The sequence below is a fragment of the Struthio camelus genome, chromosome 19 (assembly GCF_040807025.1).
Source record: "Struthio camelus isolate bStrCam1 chromosome 19, bStrCam1.hap1, whole genome shotgun sequence".
In the NCBI taxonomy this organism is placed as follows: domain Eukaryota; kingdom Metazoa; phylum Chordata; class Aves; order Struthioniformes; family Struthionidae; genus Struthio; species Struthio camelus.
Window position 1 is genome coordinate 15591257 of NC_090960.1, and position 18258 is coordinate 15609514.

The window sequence follows — 18258 nt, forward strand, 5'->3', positions numbered from 1 at the left end:
GTAGCCACTCTCCTCCAAAGCCTGCCTAGCATGTACAGGCCCACATGGGGAGTATGATTGCCTGCACCCTTTTGGCCCTAACATGCCTACGGCTCTCCCACAAGCACTCACGCCCTCCTTCCCCTCACCTCCTACAACCTAGGACAGCCCTCCTCACACTTTCGGACTGGAGCAGCCAATCTCCTCCATCGCGTGCCTAGCATGCCCAGGCCCACACGGGGAGCACCATGGCGTCCACCCTCTTGGCCCTGACATGCCTACGGCTCTCCCACAAGCACTCCCGTCTTCCTTTTCCTCACCTCCTACAACCTACGACAGCCCTCCTCACACTTTCTGACTGGAGCAGCCAATCTCCTCCATCGCGTGCCTAGCATGCCCAGGCCCACACGGGGAGCACCATTGCCTCCACCCTTTTGGCCCTGACATGCCTACGGCTCTCCCACAAGCACTCCCGTCTTCCTGTCCCTCACCTGCTCCAAATTACCACTGCCCTCCTCATATTTGCCCACCACCAGTGCCACCCTCCTCCAACCCCTTCTGCACCCCTCAAAACAGCCACCAGGCCACGCAATGCCTCAAATCGTGGCACCTTCACATGCCTTGCCCACACTCACAACATGTGCCTAGCTCGTTTTCCTCGCTTCCTCCAACTTATGACTACCCACCTCACACTTTCTGCCTGGAGCAGCCACTCTCCTCCAACCCCCGCCTACCAACAACAGGTCCACACGGGAAGCACCATGGCGTCAAACCTTTTAGCCCTGACATGCCTACGGCTCTCCCACAAGCACTTCAACCCTCCTTTCCCTACCCTACTCCAACCTACGACAGCCCTCCTCACACTTTCCCATTAGAGCAGCCACTCTCCTCCAACGCCTGCCTAACATGTGCAGGCCCACAAGGGGAGCACCATGGCCTCCACCCTTTCGGTCCTGACATCCACACGGCTCTCCAACAAACACTCAGCTCCTCCTTTCCCTCCCCTCCTCCAACTTACCACTGCCCTCCTCACACTTTCGGACTGGAGCAGCCACTCTCCTCCAACGCCTGCCTAACATGTGCAGGCCCACACGGGGAGCACCATGGCCTCCACCCTCTTGGCCCTGACATCCACACGGCTCTCCCACAAGCACTCCCGTCTTCCTTTCCCTCACCTCCTACAACTTACCACTGCCCTCCTCACACTTTCAGACTGGAGCAGCCACTCTCCTCCAACGCCTGCCTAACATGTACAGGCCCACACGGGGAGCACCATTGCCTCCACCCTTTTGGCCCTGACATGCCTACAGATCTCCCACAAGCACTCACGTCCTCCTTCCCCTCACCTCCTACAACTTACCGCTGCCCTCCTCACACTTTCCCATTAGAGCAGCTACTATCCTCCAAAGCCTGCCTAACATGTGCAGGCCCACACGGGGAGCACCATTGCCTCCACCTTTTTGGCCCTGACATGCCTACGGCACTCCCACAAGCACTCCCGCCCTCCTTTCCCTCCCCTCCTCCAACTTACCACTGCCCTCCTCACACTTTCCCATTAGAGCAGCTACTATCCTCCAAAGCCTGCCTAACATGTGCAGGCCCACACGGGGAGCACCATTGCCTCCACCCTTTTGGCCCTGACATCCACACGGCTCTCCCACAAGCACTCACGTCCTCCTTTCCCTCACCTCCTCCAACTTACCACTGCCCTCCTCACACTTTCCCATTAGAGCAGCCAATCTCCTCCAACGCGTGCCTAGCATGCACAGGCCCACACGGGGAGCACCATTGCCTCCACCCTTTTGGCCCTGACATCCACACGGCTCTCCCACAAGCACTCACGTCTTCCTTTCCCTCACCTCCTACAACTTACCACTGCCCTCCTCACACTTCCTGACTGGAGCAGCCACTCTCCTCCAATGCCTGCCTAACATGTACAGGCACAAACGGGGAGCACCATGGCGTCCACCCTTTTGGCCCTGACATCCACACGGCTCTCCCACAAGCGCTCACACCCTCCTTCCCCTCACCTCCTACAACCTACGACAGCCCTCCTCACACTTTCTGCCTGGAGCAGCCACTCTCCTCCAACGCCTGCCTGACATGTGCAGGCCCACACGGGGAGCACCATGGCGTCAACCCTTTTGGCCCTGACATGCCTACGGCTCTCCCACAAGCACTCACGCCCTCCTTTCCCTACCCTACTCCAACTTACCACTGCCCTCCTCACACTTTCGGACTGGAGCAGCCACTCTCCTCCAACGCCTGCCTAACATGTACAGGCCCACACGGGGAGTATCATTGCCTCCACCCTTTTGGCCCTGACATGCCTAGGGCTCTCCCACAACCACTCCCGTCTTCCTTTCCCTCACCTTCTACAACTTACCACTGCCCTCCTCACACTTTCGGACTGGAGCAGCCACTCTCCTCCAAAGCCTGCCTAACATGTACAGGCCCACACGGGGAGCACCATGGCCTCCACCCTTATGGCCCTCACATGCCTACAGATCTCCCACAAGCACTTCAACCCTCCTTTCCCTCACCTCCTACAACTTACCACTGCCCTCCTCACACTTTCCCATTAGAGCAGCCACTCTCCTCCAAAGCCTGCCTAGCATGCACAGGCCCGCACGGGGAGCACCATTGCCTCCACCTTTTGGCCCTGACATGCCTACGGCACTCCCACAAGCACTCCCGCCCTCCTTTCCCTACCCTCCTCCAACTTACCACTGCCCTCATCACACTTTCCCATTAGAGTAGCCACTCTCCTCCAAAGCCTGCCTAGCATGTACAGGCCCACATGGGGAGTATGATTGCCTGCACCCTTTTGGCCCTAACATGCCTACGGCTCTCCCACAAGCACTCACGCCCTCCTTCCCCTCACCTCCTACAACCTAGGACAGCCCTCCTCACACTTTCGGACTGGAGCAGCCAATCTCCTCCATCGCGTGCCTAGCATGCCCAGGCCCACACGGGGAGCACCATGGCGTCCACCCTCTTGGCCCTGACATGCCTACGGCTCTCCCACAAGCACTCCCATCTTCCTGTCCCTCACCTGCTCCAAATTACCACTGCCCTCCTCATATTTGCCCACCACCAGTGCCACCCTCCTCCAACCCCTTCTGCACCCCTCAAAACAGCCACCAGGCCACGCAATGCCTCAAATCGTGGCACCTTCACATGCCTTGCCCACACTCACAACATGTGCCTAGCTCGTTTTCCTCGCTTCCTCCAACTTATGACTACCCACCTCACACTTTCTGCCTGGAGCAGCCACTCTCCTCCAACCCCCGCCTACCAACAACAGGTCCACACGGGAAGCACCATGGCGTCAAACCTTTTAGCCCTGACATGCCTACGGCTCTCCCACAAGCACTTCAACCCTCCTTTCCCTACCCTACTCCAACCTACGACAGCCCTCCTCACACTTTCCCATTAGAGCAGCCACTCTCCTCCAACGCCTGCCTAACATGTGCAGGCCCACAAGGGGAGCACCATGGCCTCCACCCTTTCGGTCCTGACATCCACACGGCTCTCCAACAAACACTCAGCTCCTCCTTTCCCTCCCCTCCTCCAACTTACCACTGCCCTCCTCACACTTTCGGACTGGAGCAGCCACTCTCCTCCAACGCCTGCCTGACATGTACAGGCCCACCCGGGGAGCACCATTGCCTCCACCCTATTAGCCCTGACATGCACACGGCTCTCCCACAAGCACTCACGTCTTCCTTTCCCTACCCTCCTCAAACTTACGACTGCCCTCCTCACACTTTCTGCCTGGAGCAGCCACTCTCCTCCAACGCCTGCCTAACATGTGCAGGCCCACACGGGGAGCACCATGGCCTCCACCCTCTTGGCCCTGACATCCACACGGCTCTCCCACAAGCACTCCCGTCTTCCTTTTCCTCACCTCCTACAACTTACCACTGCCCTCCTCACACTTTCAGACTGGAGCAGCTACTATCCTCCAAAGCCTGCCTAACATGTACAGGCCCACACGGGGAGCACCATTGCCTCCACCCTTTTGGCCCTGACATGCCTACAGATCTCCCACAAGCACTCACGTCCTCCTTCCCCTCACCTCCTACAACTTACCACTGCCCTCCTCACACTTTCCCATTAGAGCAGCTACTATCCTCCAAAGCCTGCCTAACATGTGCAGGCCCACACGGGGAGCACCATTGCCTCCACCTTTTTGGCCCTGACATGCCTACGGCACTCCCACAAGCACTCACATCCTCCTTTCCCTCCCCTCCTCCAACTTACCACTGCCCTCCTCACACTTTCCCATTAGAGCAGCTACTATCCTCCAAAGCCTGCCTAACATGTGCAGGCCCACACGGGGAGCACCATTGCCTCCACCCTTTTGGCCCTGACATCCACACGGCTCTCCCACAAGCACTCACGTCCTCCTTTCCCTCACCTCCTACAACTTACCACTGCCCTCCTCACACTTTCCCATTAGAGCAGCCAATCTCCTCCAACGCGTGCCTAGCATGCACAGGCCCACACGGGGAGCACCATTGCCTCCACCCTTTTGGCCCTGACATCCACACGGCTCTCCCACAAGCACTCCCGTCTTCCTTTCCCTCACCTCCTACAGCCTAGGACAGCCCTCCTCACACTTTCGGACTGGAGCCGCCACTCTCCTGCAATGCCTGCCTAACATGTGCAGGCCCACACGGGGAGCACCATGGCGTCAAACCTTTTGGCCCTGACATGCCTACGGCACTCCTACTAGCACTCCAATCCTCCTTCCCCTCACCTCCTACAACCTAGGACAGCCCTCCTCACACTTGCGGACTGGAGCAGCCACTCTCCTCCAACGCCTGCCTAAAATGTGCAGGCCCACACGGGGAGCACCATTGCCTCCACCCTTTTAGCCCCGACATGCCTACGGCTCTCCCACAAGTACTCCAATCCTCCTTTCCCTCACCTCCTACAACCTAGGACAGCCCTCCTCACAATTTCCCATTAGAGCAGCTAATCTCCTCCATCGCGTGCCTAGCATGCCCAGGCCCACACGGGGAGCACCATTACCTCCACCCTTTTGGCCCCGACATGCCTACGGCTCTCCCACAAGCACTCACGCCCTCCTTTCCCTACCCTACTCCAACTTACGACTGCCCTCCTCACACTTTCGGACTGGAGCAGCCACTCTCCTCCAACGCCTGCCTAACATGTACAGGCCCACACGGGGAGCACCATGGCGTCAACCCTTTTGGCTCTGACATCCACACGGCTCTCCCACAAGCACTCACGTCTTCCTTTCCCTCCCCTCCTACAACCTAGGACAGCTCTCCTCACACTTTTCCACTAGAGCAGCCACTCTCCTCCATCGTGTGCCTAGCATGCACAGGCCCACACGGGGAGCACCATTGCCTCCACCCTTTCGGTCCTGACATCCACACGGCTCTCCCACAAGCACTCACGTCTTCCTTTCCCTCACCTCCTACAACTTACCACTGCCCTCCTCACACTTCCTGACTGGAGCAGCCACTCTCCTCCAATGCCTGCCTAACATGTACAGGCCCGCACGGGGAGCACCATGGCGTCCACCCTTTTGGCCCTGACATCCACACGGCTCTCCCACAAGCGCTCACACCCTCCTTCCCCTCACCTCCTACAACCTACGACAGCCCTCCTCACACTTTCTGCCTGGAGCAGCCACTCTCCTCCAACGCCTGCCTGACATGTGCAGGCCCACACGGGGAGCACCATGGCGTCAACCCTTTTGGCCCTGACATGCCTACGGCTCTCCCACAAGCACTTCAACCCTCCTTTCCCTACCCTACTCCAACTTACCACTGCCCTCCTCACACTTTCGGACTGGAGCAGCCACTCTCCTCCAACGCCTGCCTAACATGTACAGGCCCACACGGGGAGTATCATTGCCTCCACCCTTTTGGCCCTGACATGCCTAGGGCTCTCCCACAACCACTCCCATCTTCCTTTCCCTCACCTTCTACAACTTACCACTGCCCTCCTCACACTTTCGGACTGGAGCAGCCACTCTCCTCCAAAGCCTGCCTAACATGTACAGGCCCACACGGGGAGCACCATGGCCTCCACCCTTATGGCCCTCACATGCCTACAGATCTCCCACAAGCACTTCAACCCTCCTTTCCCTCACCTCCTACAACTTACCACTGCCCTCCTCACACTTTCCCATTAGAGCAGCCACTCTCCTCCAAAGCCTGCCTAGCATGTACAGGCCCACACGGGGAGCACCATTGCCTCCACCTTTTTGGCCCTGACATGCCTACGGCACTCCCACAAGCACTCCCGCCCTCCTTTCCCTACCCTCCTCCAACTTACCACTGCCCTCATCACACTTTCCCATTAGAGCAGCCACTCTCCTCCAAAGCCTGCCTAGCATGTACAGGCCCACATGGGGAGTATGATTGCCTGCACCCTTTTGGCCCTAACATGCCTACGGCTCTCCCACAAGCACTCACGCCCTCCTTCCCCTCACCTCCTACAACCTAGGACAGCCCTCCTCACACTTTCGGACTGGAGCAGCCACTCTCCTCCAACGCCTGCCTAACATGTGCAGGCCCACACGTGGAGCAGCATTGCCTCCACCCTTTTGGCCCTGACATGCCTACGGCTCTCCCACAAGCACTCACGCCCTCCTTTCCCTCACCTCCTACAACTTACCACTGCCCTTCTCACAATTTCGCATTAGAGCAGCCACTCTCCTCCAAAGCCTGCCTAACATGTGCAGGCCCACACGGGGAGCACCATGGCGTCCACCCTCTTGGCCCTGACATGCCTACGGCTCTCCCACAAGCACTCCCGTCTTCCTTTTCCTCACCTCCTACAACCTACGACAGCCCTCCTCACACTTTCTGACTGGAGCAGCCAATCTCCTCCATCGCGTGCCTAGCATGCCCAGGCCCACACGGGGAGCACCATTGCCTCCACCCTTTTGGCCCTGACATGCCTACGGCTCTCCCACAAGCACTCACGTCTTCCTTTCCCTACCCTCCTCAAACTTACGACTGCCCTCCTCACACTTTCTGCCTGGAGCAGCCACTCTCCTCCAACGCATGCCTAACATGTAGAGGCCCACACGGGGAGTATCATTGCCTCCACCTTTTTGGCCCTGACATGCCTACGGCTCTCCCACAAGCACTCACATCCTCCTTTCCCTCACCTCCTACAACTTACCACAGCCCTTCTCACAATTTCGCATTAGAGCAGCCACTCTCCTCCAAAGCCTGCCTAACATGTACAGGTCCACACGGGGAGCACCATGGCGTCCACCCTCTTGGCCCTGACATGCCTACGGCTCTCCCACAAGCACTCCCGTCTTCCTTTTCCTCACCTCCTACAACCTACGACTGCCCTCCTCACACTTTCTGACTGGAGCAGCCAATCTTCTCCATCGCGTGCCTGACATGTACAGGCCCAACCGGGGAGCACCATTGCCTCCACCCTCTTGGCCCTGACATCCACACGGCTCTCCCACAAGCACTCCCAACCTCCTTACTCTCACCTCCCACAACCTAGGACAGCCCGCCTCACACTTTCGGACTGGAGCAGCCAATCTCCTCCATCGCATGCCGAGCATGCCCAGGCCCACACGGGGAGCACCATTGCCTCCACCCTTTTGGCCCTCACATGCCTACGGCACTCCCACAAGCACTCCCGACCTCCTTTACCTACCCTCCTCCAACTTACGACTGCCCTCCTCAAACTTTCGGACTGGAGCAGCCACTCTCCTCCAACGCCTGCCTAACATGTACAGGCCCACACGGGGAGCACCATTGCCTCCACCCTTTTGGCTCTGACATCCACACGGCTCTCCCACAAGCACTCACGTCTTCCTTTCCCTCCCCTCCTACAACCTTGGACAGCTCTCCTCACACTTTTCCATTAGAGCAGCCAATCTCCTTCAAGGCCTGCCTAGCATGCACAGGCCCACACGGGGAGCACCATTGCCTCCACCCTTTTGGCCCTGACATGCCTACGGCACTCCTACAAGCACTCCTGCCCTCCATTCCCTACCCTCCTCAAACTTACCACTGCCCTCCTCACACTTTCGGACTGGAGCAGCCACTCTCCTCCAAAGCCTGCCTAACATGTACAGGCCCGCACGGGGAGCACCATTGCCTCCACCCTATTAGCCTTGACATGCACACGGTTCTCCCACAAGCACTCACGTCTTCCTTTCCCTCACCTCCTACAACTTACCACTGCCCTCCTCACACTTTCCCATTAGAGCAGCCACTCTCCTCCATCGTGTGCCTAGCATGCACAGGCCCACACGGGGAGCACCATTGCCTCCACCCTTTTGGCCCTCACATGCCTACGGCTCTCCCACAAGCACTCCCATCCTCCTTCCCCTCACCTCCCACAACCAAGGACAGTCCTCCTCACACTTTCGGACTGGAGCAGCCACTCTCCTCCATCGCATGCCGAGCATGCACAGGCCCACACGGGGAGCACCATTGCCTCCACCCTTTTTGGCCCTCACATGCCTACGGCACTCCCACAAGCACTCCCGCCCTCCTTTACCTACCCTCCTCCAACTTACCACTGCCCTCCTCACACTTTCTGCCTGGAGCAGCCACTCTCCTCCAACGCCTGCCTAACATGTACAGGCCCACACGGGGAGCACCATTGCCTCCACCTTTTTGGCCCTGACATGCCTACGGCACTCCCACAAGCACTCCCGCCCTCCTTTCCCTCCCCTCCTCCAACTTACCACTGCCCTCCTCATACTTTCCCATTAGAGCAGCCACTCTCCTCCAAAGCCTGCCTAGCATGCACAGGCCCACACGGGGAGCACCATTGCCTCCACCCTTTTGGCCCTGACATGCCTACGGCTCTCCCACAAGCACTCACGCCCTCCTTTCCCTCACCTCCTACAACTTACCACTGCCCTCCTCACACTTTCCCATTAGAGCAGCCAATCTCCTCCAACGCATGCCTAGCATGCACAGGCCCACACGGGGAGCACCATTGCCTCCAGCCTTTTGGCCCTGACATCCACACGGCACTCCTACTAGCACTCCAATCCTCCTTCCCCTCACTTCCTACAACCTAGGACAGCCCTCCTCACACTTGCGGACTTGAGCATTCAATCTCCTCCAACGCGTGCCTAGCATGCACAGGCCCACACGGGGAGCACCATTGCCTCCACCCTTTTGGCCCTGACATCCACACGGCTCTCCCACAAGCACTCCCGTCTTCCTTTCCCTCACCTCCTACAGCCTAGGACAGCCCTCCTCACACTTTCGGACTGGAGCCGCCACTCTCCTCCAATGCCTGCCTAACATGTGCAGGGCCACACGGGGAGCACCATGGCGTCAAACCTTTTGGCCCTGACATGCCTACGGCACTCCTACTAGCACTCCAATCCTCCTTCCCCTCACCTCCTACAACCTAGGACAGCCCTCCTCACACTTGCGGACTTGAGCAGCCACTCTCCTCCAACGCCTGCCTAACATGTGCAGGCCCACACGGGGAGCACCATTGCCTCCACCCTTTTGGCCCTGACATCCACACGGCTCTCCCACAAGCACTCCAATCCTCCTTTCCCTCACCTCCTACAACCGAGGACAGCCCTCCTCACAATTTCCCATTAGAGCAGCTAATCTCCTCCATCGCGTGCCTAGCATGCCCAGGCCCACACGGGGAGCACCATTGCCTCCACCCTATTAGCCCTGACATGCCTACGGCTCTCCCACAAGCACTCCCCTCTTCCTTTCCCTCACCTGCTCCAAATTACCACTGCCCTCCTCACATTTGCCCACCACCAGTGCCACCCTCCTCCAACCCCTTCTGCACCCCTCAAAACAGCCACCAGGCCGCGCAATGCCTCAAATCGTGGCACCTTCACATGCCTTGCCACACTCACAACATATGCCTAGCTCGTTTTCCTCCCTTTCTCCAACTTATGACTACCCACCTCACACTTTCTGCCTGGAGCAGCCACTCTCCTCCAACCCCCGCCTACCAACAACAGGTCCACACGGGGAGCACCAGGGCGTCCACTCTTTTGGCCCTGACATGCCTACGGCTCTCCCACAAGCACTTCAACCCTCCTTTCCCTACCCTACTCCAACCTACGACAGCCCTCCTCACACTTTCCCATTAGAGCAGCCACTCTCCTCCAACGCCTGCCTAACATGTGCAGGCCCACAAGGGGAGCACCATGGCCTCCACCCTTTCGGTCCTGACATCCACACGGCTCTCCAACAAACACTCAGCTCCTCCTTTCCCTCCCCTCCTCCAACTTACCACTGCCCTCCTCACACTTTCGGACTGGAGCAGCCACTCTACTCCAATGCCTGCCTAACATGTGCAGGCCCACACGGGGAGCACCATTGCCTCCACCCTTTTGGCCCTCACATGCCTACGGCTCTCCCACAAGCACTCCCATCCTCCTTCCCCTCACCTCCCACAACCAAGGACAGTCCTCCTCACACTTTCGGACTGGAGCAGCCACTCTCCTCCATCGCATGCCGAGCATGCACAGGCCCACACGGGGAGCACCATTGCCTCCACCCTTTTTGGCCCTCACATGCCTACGGCACTCCCACAAGCACTCCCGCCCTCCTTTACCTACCCTCCTCCAACTTACCACTGCCCTCCTCACACTTTCTGCCTGGAGCAGCCACTCTCCTCCAACGCCTGCCTAACATGTACAGGCCCACACGGGGAGCACCATTGCCTCCACGTTTTTGGCCCTGACATGCCTACGGCACTCCCACAAGCACTCCCGCCCTCCTTTCCCTCCCCTCCTCCAACTTACCACTGCCCTCCTCACACTTTCCCATTAGAGCAGCCACTCTCCTCCAAAGCCTGCCTAGCATGTACAGGCCCACACGGGGAGCACCATTGCCTCCACCCTTTTGGCCCTGACATGCCTACGGCTCTCCCACAAGCACTCACGCCCTCCTTTCCCTCACCTCCTACAACTTACCACTGCCCTCCTCACACTTTCCCATTAGAGCAGCCAATCTCCTCCAACGCATGCCTAGCATGCACAGGCCCACACGGGGAGCACCATTGCCTCCAGCCTTTTGGCCCTGACATCCACACGGCACTCCTACTAGCACTCCAATCCTCCTTCCCCTCACCTCCTACAACCTAGGACAGCCCTCCTCACACTTGCGGACTTGAGCAGCCACTCTCCTCCAACGCCTGCCGAACATGTGCAGGCGCACACGGGGAGCACCATTGCCTCCACCCTTTTGGCCCTGACATCCACACGGCTCTCCCACAAGCACTCCCGTCCTCCTTACCCTCACCTGCCACAACCTAGGACATCCCTCCTCACACTTTCTTACTGGAGAAGCCACTCTCCTCCAACGCCTGCCTGACATGTACAGGCCCACCCGGGGAGCACCATTGCCTCCACCCTATTAGCCCTGACATGCACACGGCTCTCCCGCAAGCACTCCCGTCTTCCTTTCCCTACCCTCCTCCAACGTACCACTGCCCTCCTCACACTTTCGGACTGGAGCAGCCACTCTCCTCCAACGCCTGCCTAACATGTGCAGGCCCACACGGGGAGCACCATTGCCTCCACCCTTTTGGCCCTGACATGCCTACGGCTCTCCCACAAGCACTCACGCCCTCCTTTCCCTCACCTCCTACAACTTACCACTGCCCTCCTCACACTTTCCCATTAGAGCAGCCAATCTCCTCCAACGCATGCCTAGCATGCACAGGCCCACACGGGGAGCACCATTGCCTCCACCCTTTTGGCCCTGACATCCACACGGCACTCCTACTAGCACTCCAATCCTCCTTCCCCTCACTTCCTACAACATAGGACAGCCCTCCTCACACTTGCGGACTTGAGCAGCCAATCTCCTCCAACGCGTGCCTAGCATGCACAGGCCCACACGGGGAGCACCATTGCCTCCACCCTTTTGGCCCTGACATCCACACGGCTCTCCCACAAGCACTCCCGTCTTCCTTTCCCTCACCTCCTACAGCCTAGGACAGCCCTCCTCACACTTTCGGACTGGAGCCGCCACTCTCCTCCAATGCCTGCCTAACATGTGCAGGGCCACACGGGGAGCACCATGGCGTCAAACCTTTTGGCCCTGACATGCCTACGGCACTCCTACTAGCACTCCAATCCTCCTTCCCCTCACCTCCTACAACCTAGGACAGCCCTCCTCACACTTGCGGACTTGAGCAGCCACTCTCCTCCAACGCCTGCCTAACATGTGCAGGCCCACACGGGGAGCACCATTGCCTCCACCCTTTTGGCCCTGACATCCACACGGCTCTCCCACAAGCACTCCAATCCTCCTTTCCCTCACCTCCTACAACCGAGGACAGCCCTCCTCACAATTTCCCATTAGAGCAGCTAATCTCCTCCATCGCGTGCCTAGCATGCCCAGGCCCACACGGGGAGCACCATTGCCTCCACCCTTTTAGCCCTGACATGCCTACGGCTCTCCCACAAGCACTCCCATCTTCCTTTTCCTACCCTGCTCCAACTTACCACTGCCCTCCTCACACTTCCTGACTGGAGCAGCCACTCTCCTCCAACGCCTGCCTAACATGTGCAGGCCCACACGGGAGCACCATTGCCTCCACCCTCTTGGCCCTGACATGCCTACGGCTCTCCCACAAGCACTCCCATCCTCCTTCCCCTCACCTCCCACAACCTAGGACATCCCTCCTCACACTTTCTTACTGGAGAAGCCACTCTCCTACAACGCCTGCCTGACATGTACAGGCCCACCCGGGGAGCACCATTGCCTCCACCCTATTAGCCCTGACATGCACACGTCTCTCCCACAAGCACTCACGTCTTCCTTTCCCTACCCTTCTCAAACTTACGACTGGCCTCCTCACACTTTCTGACTGGAGCAGCCACTCTCCTCCAACGCCTGCCTAACATGTGCAGGCCCACACGGGAAGCACCATTGCCTCCACCCTTTTGGCCCTGACATCCACACGGCTCTCCCACAAGCACTCACGTCTTCCTTTTCCTCACCTCCTACAACTTACCACTGCCCTCCTCACACTTTCTGACTGGAGCAGCCAATCTCCTTCGTCGCGTGCCTAGCATGCGCAGGCCCACACGGGGAGCACCATTGCCTCCACCCTTTTGGCCCTCACATGCCTACGGCACTCCCACAAGCACTCCCGCCCTCCTTTACCTACCCTCCTCCAACTTACCACTGCCCTCCTCACACTTTCGGACTGGAGCAGCCACTCTCCTCCAACGCCTGCCTAACATGTGCAGGCCCACACGGGGAGCACCATGGCGTCAACCCTTTTGGCTCTGACATCCACACGGCTCTCCCACAAGCACTCACGTCTTCCTTTCCCTCCCCTCCTACAACCTAGGACAGCTCTCCTCACACTTTTCCATTAGAGCAGCCAATCTCCTTCAAGGCCTGCCTAGCATGCACAGGCCCACACGTGGAGCACCATTGCCTCCACCCTTTTGGCCCTGACATGCCTACGGCACTCCTACAAGCACTCCTGCCCTCCATTCCCTACCCTCCTCAAACTTACCACTGCCCTCCTCACACTTTCTGCCTGGAGCAGCCACTCTCCTCCAAAGCCTGCCTAACATGTACAGGCCCGCACGGGGAGCACCATTGCCTCCACCCTATTAGCCCTGACATGCACACGGTTCTCCCACAAGCACTCACGTCTTCCTTTCCCTCACCTCCTCCAACTTACCACTGCCCTCCTCACACTTTCCCATTAGAGCAGCCACTCTCCTCCATTGTGTGCCTAGCATGCACAGGCCCACACGGGGAGCACCATTGCCTCCACCCTTTCGGTCCTGACATCCACACGGCTCTCCCACAAGCACTCACGTCTTCCTTTCCCTCACCTCCTACAACTTACCACTGCCCTCCTCACACTTCCTGACTGGAGCAGCCACTCTCCTCCAATGCCTGCCTAACATGTACAGGCACACACGGGGAGCACCATGGCGTCCACCCTTTTGGCCCTGACATCCACACGGCTCTCCCACAAGCGCTCACACCCTCCTTCCCCTCACCTCCTACAACCTACGACAGCCCTCCTCACACTTTCTGCCTGGAGCAGCCACTCTCCTCCAACGCCTGCCTGACATGTGCAGGCCCACACGGGAAGCACCATGGCGTCAACCCTTTTGGCCCTGACATGCCTACGGCTCTCCCACAAGCACTTCAACCCTCCTTTTCCTACCCTGCTCCAACTTACCACTGCCCTCCTCACACTTTCAGACTGGAGCAGCCACTCTCCTCCAACGCCTGCCTAACATGTGCAGGCCCACACGGGAGCACCATTGCCTCCACCCTCTTGGCCCTGACATGCCTACGGCTCTCCCACAAGCACTCCCATCCTCCTTCCCCTCACCTCCCACAACCTAGGACATCCCTCCTCACACTTTCTTACTGGAGAAGCCACTCTCCTACAACGCCTGCCTGACATGTACAGGCCCACCCGGGGAGCACCATTGCCTCCACCCTATTAGCCCTGACATGCACACGGCTCTCCCACAAGCACTCACGTCTTCCTTTCCCTACCCTCCTCAAACTTACGACTGCCCTCCTCACACTTTCTGACTGGAGCAGCCACTCTCCTCCAACGCCTGCCTAACATGTGCAGGCCCACACGGGGAGCACCATGGCCTCCACCCTTTTGGCCCTGACATCCACACGGCTCTCCCACAAGCACTCCCGTCTTCCTTTTCCTCACCTCCTACAACTTACCACTGCCCTCCTCACACTTTCTGACTGGAGCAGCCAATCTCCTTCGTCGCGTGCCTAGCATGCGCAGGCCCACACGGGGAGCACCATTGCCTCCACCCTTTTGGCCCTCACATGCCTACGGCACTCCCACAAGCACTCCCGCCCTCCTTTACCTACCCTCCTCCAACTTACCACTGCCCTCCTCACACTTTCTGCCTGGAGCAGCCACTCTCCTCCAACGCCTGCCTAACATGTGCAGGCCCACACGGGGAGCACCATGGCGTCAACCCTTTTGGCTCTGACATCCACACGGCTCTCCCACAAGCACTCACGTCTTCCTTTCCCTCCCCTCCTACAACCTAGGACAGCTCTCCTCACACTTTTCCATTAGAGCAGCCAATCTCCTTCAAGGCCTGCCTAGCATGCACAGGCCCACACGGGGAGCACCATTGCCTCCACCCTTTTGGCCCTGACATGCCTACGGCACTCCTACAAGCACTCCTGCCCTCCATTCCCTACTCTCCTCAAACTTACCACTGCCCTCCTCACACTTTCTGCCTGGAGCAGCCACTCTCCTCCAAAGCCTGCCTAACATGTACAGGCCCGCACGGGGAGCACCATTGCCTCCACCCTATTAGCCCTGACATGCACACGGTTCTCCCACAAGCACTCACGTCTTCCTTTCCCTCACCTCCTCCAACTTACCACTGCCCTCCTCACACTTTCCCATTAGAGCAGCCACTCTCCTCCATTGTGTGCCTAGCATGCACAGGCCCACACGGGGAGCACCATTGCCTCCACCCTTTCGGTCCTGACATCCACACGGCTCTCCCACAAGCACTCACGTCTTCCTTTCCCTCACCTCCTACAACTTACCACTGCCCTCCTCACACTTCCTGACTGGAGCAGCCACTCTCCTCCAATGCCTGCCTAACATGTACAGGCACACACGGGGAGCACCATGGCGTCCACCCTTTTGGCCCTGACATCCACACGGCTCTCCCACAAGCGCTCACACCCTCCTTCCCCTCACCTCCTACAACCTACGACAGCCCTCCTCACACTTTCTGCCTGGAGCAGCCACTCTCCTCCAACGCCTGCCTAACATGTACAGGCCCACACGGGGAGCACCATGGCGTCAACCCTTTTGGCCCTGACATGCCTACGGCTCTCCCACAAGCACTTCAACCCTCCTTTCCCTACCCTACTCCAACTTACCACTGCCCTCCTCACACTTTCGGACTGGAGCAGCCACTCTCCTCCAACGCCTGCCTAACATGTACAGGCCCACACGGGGAGTATCATTGCCTCCACCCTTTTGGCCCTGACATGCCTAGGGCTCTCCCACAACCACTCCCATCTTCCTTTCCCTCACCTCCTACAACTTACCACTGCCCTCCTCACACTTTCGGACTGGAGCAGCCACTCTCCTCCAAAGCCTGCCTAACATGTACAGGCCCACACGGGGAGCACCATGGCCTCCACCCTTATGGCCCTCACATGCCTACAGATCTCCCACAAGCACTTCAACCCTCCTTTCCCTCACCTCCTACAACTTACCACTGCCCTCCTCACACTTTCCCATTAGAGCAGCCACTCTCCTCCAAAGCCTGCCTAGCATGCACAGGCCCACACGGGGAGCACCATTGCCTCCACCTTTTTGGCCCTGACATGCCTACGGCACTCCCACAAGCACTCCCGCCCTCCTTTCCCTACCCTCCTCCAACTTACGACTGCCCTCCTCACACTTTCCCATTAGAGTAGCCACTCTCCTCCAAAGCCTGCCTAGCATGTACAGGCCCACATGGGGAGTATGATTGCCTGCACCCTTTTGGCCCTAACATGCCTACGGCTCTCCCACAAGCACTCACGCCCTCCTTCCCCTCACCTCCTACAACCTAGGACAGCCCTCCTCACACTTTCGGACTGGAGCAGTCACTCTCCTCCAACGCATGCCTAACATGTGCAGGCCCACACGTGGAGCACCATTGCCTCCACCCTTTTCGCACTGACATGCCTACGGCTCTCCCACAAGCACTCACGCCCTCCTTTCCCTCACCTCCTACAACTTACCACAGCCCTTCTCACAATTTCGCATTAGAGCAGCCACTCTCCTCCAAAGCCTGCCTAACATGTGCAGGCCCACACGGGGAGCACCATGGCGTCCACCCTCTTGGCCCTGACATGCCTACGGCTCTCCCACAAGCACTCCCGTCTTCCTTTTCCTCACCTCCTACAACCTACGACAGCCCTCCTCACACTTTCTGACTGGAGCAGCCAATCTCCTCCATCGCGTGCCTAGCATGCCCAGGCCCACACGGGGAGCACCATTGCCTGCACCCTTTTGGCCCTGACATGCCTACGGCTCTCCCACAAGCACTCCCGTCTTCCTGTCCCTCACCTGCTCCAAATTACCACTGCCCTCCTCATATTTGCCCACCACCAGTGCCACCCTCCTCCAACCCCTTCTGCACCCCTCAAAACAGTCACCAGGCCGCGCAATGCCTCAAATCGTGGCACCTTCACATGCCTTGCCCACACTCACAACATGTGCCTAGCTCGTTTTCCTCGCTTCCTCCAACTTATGACTACCCACCTCACACTTTCTGCCTGGAGCAGCCACTCTCCTCCAACCCCCGCCTACCAACAACAGGTCCACACGGGAAGCACCATGGCGTCAAACCTTTTAGCCCTGACATGCCTACGGCTCTCCCACAAGCACTTCAACCCTCCTTTCCCTACCCTACTCCAACCTACGACAGCCCTCCTCACACTTTCCCATTAGAGCAGCCACTCTCCTCCAACGCCTGCCTAACATGTGCAGGCCCACAAGGGGAGCACCATGGCCTCCACCCTTTCGGTCCTGACATCCACACGGCTCTCCAACAAACACTCAGCTCCTCCTTTCCCTCCCCTCCTCCAACTTACCACTGCCCTCCTCACACTTTCGGACTGGAGCAGCCACTCTCCTCCAACGCCTGCCTGACATGTACAGGCCCACCCGGGGAGCACCATTGCCTCCACCCTATTAGCCCTGACATGCACACGGCTCTCCCACAAGCACTCACGTCTTCCTTTCCCTACCCTCCTCAAACTTACGACTGCCCTCCTCACACTTTCGGACTGGAGCAGCCAATCTCCTCCATCGCATGCCGAGCATGCCCAGGCCCACACGGGGAGCACCATTGCCTCCACCCTTTTGGCCCTCACATGCCTACAGATCTCCCACAAGCACTCACGTCCTCCTTTCCCTCACCTCCTACAACTTACCACTGCCCTCCTCACACTTTCCCATTAGAGCAGCTACTATCCTCCAAAGCCTGCCTAACATGTGCAGGCCCACACGGGGAGCACCATTGCCTCCACCTTTTTGGCCCTGACATGCCTACGGCACTCCCACAAGCACTCCCGCCCTCCTTTCCCTCCCCTCCTCCAACTTACCACTGCCCTCCTCACACTTTTCCATTAGAGCAGCCAATCTCCTTCAAGGCCTGCCTAGCATGCACATGCCCACACGGGGAGCACCATTGCCTCCACCCTTTTGGCCCTGACATGCCTACGGCACTCCTACAAGCACTCCTGCCCTCCATTCCCTACCCTCCTC